Here is a 6,018-nt window from a genome sequence, read left to right as displayed (position 1 = left end):
GGGTCATTCTGTAATGTGTGGGCTATCAGAGTGTTGTTGAAACACAGAAATTGCATCGGGATTGTATACAACAGACACCATGCGCAATTTTCCTCAATGGGAGTAATGTCTCAATCAGTCTACGCTTTGATCATTCCCTGGAAGACCAGTAGTAGTTTTCGATGCACGTCTGGAGGCATTCTGTAATCTGTGGACTGTCAGAGTATTGTTGAAACACAGAAATTGCATCGGGATTGAATACAACAGTCACCGTGTGCACTTTCCTCCGTGGGAGTAATGTCTCAAACAGTCTACGCTTCGATCGTTCCCTAGAAGACCAGTAGTAGTTTCCGATGCCTATCTGGGGGCATTCTGCAGTCTGTAAACTATCAGAGTGTTGTTGAAACACATAAATTGCATCGTGATTGAATACACCTGTCACCATGCGCTCTTCCCTCTATGAGGTAATGTCTCAAACAGTCTACGATTTGATCGATTCCTGGAAGACCAGTAGTAGTTTCCGATGCACATCTGGAGGCATTCTGTAATCTGTGGACCTTCAAAGTGTTGATGAAACACTGAAATTGCATCGGGATTGAATACAACAGTCACCATGCGCACTTTCCTCCATGGGAGTAATGTCTCAAACAGTCTACGCTTTGATCGTTCTCTGGCAGACCAGTAGTAGTGTCCGATGCACATCTGGGGGCATTCTGTAATGTGTGGAATATCAGAGTGTTGATGAAACACAGAAACTGCATCGGGATTGAATACAACAGTCACCATGCGCACTTCCCTCCTTGGGAGTAATGTCTCAAACATTTACGCTTTCATCGTTTCCCTGATGACCAGTAGTAGTTTCCGATGCACATCTGGGGGCACTCTGTAATGTGTGGACTATCAGAGTGTGGATGAAACACAGAAATTGCATCGGGATTGAATACAACAGTCACCATGCACACTTTCCTCCACGCTTTGATCGTTCCCTGGAAAACCAGTAGTAGTGTCCGATGCACAACTGAGGGCATTCTGTAATCTGTGGACTATCAGAGTGTTGATGAAACACAGAAATTGCATCGGTATTGAATACAACAGTCACCATGGGCACGCTCCACCATGGGAGTAATGTCTCAAACAGTCTACGATTTGATCGTTCCCTGCAAAACCAGTAGTAGTTTTCGATGCATATCTGGAGGCATTCTTTAATATGTGGACCTTCAAAGTGTTGATGAAACACAGAGATTGCCTCGGGATTGAATACAACAGTCATCATGCGCATTTTTCTCCATGGGAGTAATGTCTCAAACCGTCTACGCTTTGATCGTTCCCAGGAAGACCAGTAGTAGTTTCCGATGCACATCTGGTTTCATTCTGTAATGTGTGGATTATCAGAGTGTTGTTGAAACACAGAAATTGCGTCGGGATTGTATACAACAGACACTATGCGCAATTTTACTCCATGGGAGTAATGTTCCAAACAGTCTACGCTTTGATCGTTCCCTGGAAGACCAGTAGTAGTTTCCGATGCACATCTGGAGGCATTTTGAAATCTGTGGACTATCAGAGTGTTGTTGAAACACAGAAATTGCATCGGGATTGAATACAACAGTCACCATGAGAACTTTCCTCCATGGGAGTAATGTCTCAAACATTCTACGCTTTGATCGCTCCATGGAAGACCAGTAGTAGTTTGCGATGCACATCTGGTGTCATTCTGTAATCTGTGGACTATCAGAGAGTTGATGAAACACAGACATTGCATCGGGATTGAATACAACAATCGCCATGCGCACTTTCCTCCACGGGAGTAATGTCTCAAACAGTTTGCGCTTTGATTGGTCAATGGAAGACCAGTAGTAGTTTCCAATGCACATCAGGGAGCATTCTGAAATCTGTGGACTATCAGAGAGCTGATGAAACACAGAAATTGCATCGGGATTGAATACACCTGTCACCATGTGCTCTTCCCTCTATGAGGTAATGTCTCAAACAGTCTACGCTTTGATCGATTCCTGGAAGACCAGTAGTAGTTTCCGATGCACATCTGGAGGCATTCTGTAATCTGTGGACCTTCAAAGTGTTGATGAAGCACTGAAATTGCATCGGGATTGAATACAACAGTCACCATGCGCACTTTCCTCCATGGGAGTAATGTCTCAAACAGACTACGCTTTGATCGTCTCCTGGAGGACCAGTAGTAGTTTCCTATGAACATGTGGGGTCATTCTGTAATGTGTGGGCTATCAGAGTGTTGTTGAAACACAGAAATTGCATCGGGATTGTATACAACAGACACCATGCGCAATTTTCCTCAATGGGAGTAATGACTCAAACAGTCTACGCTTTGATCATTCCCTGGAAGACCAGTAGTAGTTTCCGATGCACATCTGGAGGCATTCTGTAATCTGTGGACTGTCAGAGTATTGTTGAAACACAGAAGTTGCATCGGGATTGAATACAACAGACACCGTGTGCACTTTCCTCCATGGGAGTAATGTCTCAAACAGTCTACGCTTCGATCGTTCCCTAGAAAACCAGTAGTAGTTTCCGATGCCTATCTGGGGGCATTCTGTAATCTGTGAACTATCAGAGTGTTGTTGAAACACATAAATTGCATCGGGATTGAATACACCTGACACCATGCGCTCTTCCCTCCATGAGGTAATGTCTCAAACAGTCTACGCTTTGATCGATTCCTGGAAGCCCAGTAGTAGTTTCCGATGCACATCTGGAGGCATTCTGTAATCTGTGGACCTTCAAAGTGTTGATGAAACACTGAAATTGCATCGGGATTGAATACAACAGCCACCATGCGCACTTTCCTCCATGGGAGTAATGTCTCAAACAGTCTACGCTTTGATCGTTCCCTGGCAGACCAGTAGTAGTTTCCGATGCACATCTGGGGGCATTCTGTAATGTGTGGAATATCAGAGTGTTGATGAAACACAGAAATTGCATCGGGATTGATCACAACACTCACCATGCGCACTTCCCTCCTTGGGAGTAATGTCTCAAACACTTACGCTTTCATCGTTCCCTGGATGACCAGCACTAGTTTCCGATGCACATCTGGGGGCACTCTGTAATGTGTGGACTATCAGAGTGTTGATGAAACACAGACATTGCATCGGGATTGATTACAACAGTCACCATGCGCACTTTCCTCCATGGGAGTAATGTCTTAAACTGTTTACACTTTGATCATTCCCTGGAGGACCAGAAGTAGTTTGCGATGCACATCTGGGGGCATTCTCTAATGTGTGGACTATCAGAGTGTTGATGAAACACATAAATTGCATCGGGATTAAATGCAACAGTCACCATGCGCACTTTCCTCCATGGGAGTAATGTCTCAAACAGTCTACGCTTTGATCGTTTCCTGCAAGACCAGTAGTAGTTTCCGATGCACATCTGGAGGCACTCTGTAATCTGTGGGCTATCAAAGTGTTGATGAAACACAGAAATTGCATCACGAATGAATACAACAGTCACCATGCGCACTTTCCTACCTGGGAGTAATGTCTCAAACAGTCTACGCTTTGATCGCTACATGGAAGACCAGTAGTAGTTTCCTATGCACATCTGGTGTCATTCTGTAATCTGTGGACTATCAGAGTGTTGATGAAACACTAGAATTGCATCGGGATTGAATACAACAGTGACCATGCGCGCTTTCCTCCATGGGAGTAATGTCTCAAACAGTCTACGGTTGATCGTTCCCTGCAAGACCAGTAGTAGTTTCCGATGCACATCTGGAGCCATTCTGTAATCTGTGGACTATTAAATTGTTGATGAAACACAGAAATTGCATCGCGAATGAATACAACAGCCACCATGCGCACTTTCCTCCATGGGAGTAATGTCTCAAACATTCTACGCTTTGGTCGCTCCATGGAAGACCAGTAGTAGTTTGCGATGCACATCTGGTGTCATTCTGTAATCTGTGGACTATCAGAGAGTTGATGAAACACAGAAATTGCATCGGGATTGAATACAACAATCACCATGCGCACTTTCCTCCACAGGAGTAATGTCTCAAACAGTTTGCGCTTTGATTGGTCAATGGAAGACCAGTAGTAGTTTCCAATGCACATCAGGGAGCATTCTGAAATCTGTGGACTATCAGAGTGTTGATGAAACACAGAAATTGCATCGGCATTGAATACAACAGACACCATGCGCACTTTCATCCATGGGAGTAATGTCTCAAACAGACTACGCTTTGATCGTTCCCTGCAAGACCAGTAGTAGTTTCCGATGCACATCTGGGGGCATTCTCTAATGTGTGGATTATCAGAGTGTTGATGAAACACAGAAATTGCATCGGGATTGAATACACTTGTCACCATGCGCTCTTCCCTCTATGAGGTAATGTCTCAAACAGTCTACGCTTTGATCGATTCCTGGAAGACCAGTAGTAGTTTCCGATGCACATCTGGAGGCATTCTGTAATCTGTGGACCTTCAAAGTGTTGATGAAACACTGAAATTGCATCGGGATTGTATACAACAGACACTATGCGCAATTTTACTCCATGGGAGTAATATTCCAAACAGTCTACGCTTTGATCGTTCCCTGGAAGACCAGTAGTAGTTTCCGATGCACATCTGGAGGCATTTTGAAATCTGTGGACTATCAGAGTGTTGTTGAAACACAGAAATTGCATCGGGATTGAATACAACAGTCACCATGAGAACTTTCCTCCATGGGAGTAATGTCTCAAACATTCTACGCTTTGATCGCTCCATGGAAGACCAGTAGTAGTTTGCGATGCACATCTGGTGTCATTCTGTAATCTGTGGACTATCAGAGAGTTGATGAAACACAGACATTGCATCGGGATTGAATACAACAATCGCCATGCGCACTTTCCTCCACGGGAGTAATGTCTCAAACAGTTTGCGCTTTGATTGGTCAATGGAAGACCAGTAGTAGTTTCCAATGCACATCAGGGAGCATTCTGAAATCTGTGGACTATCAGAGAGCTGATGAAACACAGAAATTGCATCGGGATTGAATACACCTGTCACCATGTGCTCTTCCCTCTATGAGGTAATGTCTCAAACAGTCAACGCTTTGATCGATTCCTGGAAGACCAGTAGTAGTTTCCGATGCACATCTGGAGGCATTCTGTAATCTGTGGACCTTCAAAGTGTTGATGAAGCACTGAAATTGCATCGGGATTGAATACAACAGTCACCATGCGCACTTTCCTCCATGGGAGTAATGTCTCAAACAGACTACGCTTTGATCGTCTCCTGGAGGACCAGTAGTAGTTTCCTATGAACATGTGGGGTCATTCTGTAATGTGTGGGCTATCAGAGTGTTGTTGAAACACAGAAATTGCATCGGGATTGTATACAACAGACACCATGCGCAATTTTCCTCAATGGGAGTAATGACTCAAACAGTCTACGCTTTGATCATTCCCTGGAAGACCAGTAGTAGTTTCCGATGCACATCTGGAGGCATTCTGTAATCTGTGGACTGTCAGAGTATTGTTGAAACACAGAAGTTGCATCGGGATTGAATACAACAGACACCGTGTGCACTTTCCTCCATGGGAGTAATGTCTCAAACAGTCTACGCTTCGATCGTTCCCTAGAAAACCAGTAGTAGTTTCCGATGCCTATCTGGGGGCATTCTGTAATCTGTGAACTATCAGAGTGTTGTTGAAACACATAAATTGCATCGGGATTGAATACACCTGACACCATGCGCTCTTCCCTCCATGAGGTAATGTCTCAAACAGTCTACGCTTTGATCGATTCCTGGAAGCCCAGTAGTAGTTTCCGATGCACATCTGGAGGCATTCTGTAATCTGTGGACCTTCAAAGTGTTGATGAAACACTGAAATTGCATCGGGATTGAATACAACAGCCACCATGCGCACTTTCCTCCATGGGAGTAATGTCTCAAACAGTCTACGCTTTGATCGTTCCCTGGCAGACCAGTAGTAGTTTCCGATGCACATCTGGGGGCATTCTGTAATGTGTGGAATATCAGAGTGTTGATGAAACACAGAAATTGCATCGGGAT

The sequence above is a fragment of the Schistocerca gregaria genome, unplaced genomic scaffold, assembly GCF_023897955.1.
Source record: "Schistocerca gregaria isolate iqSchGreg1 unplaced genomic scaffold, iqSchGreg1.2 ptg000156l, whole genome shotgun sequence".
Classification (NCBI taxonomy): Eukaryota; Metazoa; Arthropoda; class Insecta; order Orthoptera; family Acrididae; genus Schistocerca; species Schistocerca gregaria.
This window is presented reverse-complemented; position numbering follows the sequence as displayed.